Genomic DNA, 955 nt, shown 5'->3' with positions numbered 1-955 from the left:
GCGGTGGTTTTCTCGGCCCCTGGTGCTCCGAGGTCGTTCCCGCTGCACAGATTCATGCGCCATGGAGTCCTGCAGATAATTCACTTTGGTTTGTTGCGCTATCTCTAATAGCACCCGAGATATCACCAGATGTATATTGGATTTTTCCCTGACCCTGAGTGCCCGGCCCTATGTGTCGGTGATTTTCTCGGACCCTAATGGACCGAGGTAGATACCGCTGCACAGGTTCATGCGCCAGGGCCTCCTGCAGACAATGCACTTTGATTTATCGCGCTATCTGTAATAGAACCCGAGATATCACCAGATATATATTGGATTTTTCCCTGCCCCTGAGTGTCCGGCCCCATGAGACTGTGGTTTTCTCGCCCCTGGTGGTCCGAGGCCGTTCCCGCTGCACAGATTCATGCGCCAGGGCCTCCTACAGACAATGCACTTTGGTTTATTGCGCTATCTGTAATATCACCCGAGATATCACCAGATATATGCTGGATTTTTACACGACCTTGGGTAACGGATTCCGAATGTCTGTAATTTTCTCGGCCCCTGGTGGTCCGAGGTCATTCCTGCTGCACAGATTCATGCGCCAGGGCCTCCTACAGACAATGCACTTTGGCTTATTCCGCTATCTGTAATAGCAGCCGAGATATCACCAGATATATGCTGGAATTTTACATGACCCGGGGTGACGGATTCCGAATATCTGTAATTTTCTCGGCCCCTGGTGGTCCGAGGTCGTTCCCGCTGCAGAAAATCATGCGCCAGGGCTTCCTGCAGATAATTCACTTTGGTTTAGTGCGCTATCTCTAATAGCACCCGAGATATCAACAGATATATGCTGGATTTTTACATGACCTTGGGTGACGGATTCAGAATATCTGTAATTTTCTCGGCCCCCGGTGATACGAGGTCGTTCCCGCTGCACAGATTCATGCGCCATTGCTTCCTGCAGACAATG

The sequence above is a fragment of the Nomia melanderi genome, unplaced genomic scaffold, assembly GCF_051020985.1.
Source record: "Nomia melanderi isolate GNS246 unplaced genomic scaffold, iyNomMela1 scaffold0014, whole genome shotgun sequence".
In the NCBI taxonomy this organism is placed as follows: domain Eukaryota; kingdom Metazoa; phylum Arthropoda; class Insecta; order Hymenoptera; family Halictidae; genus Nomia; species Nomia melanderi.
Note: the sequence above shows the minus strand (reverse complement) of the source record.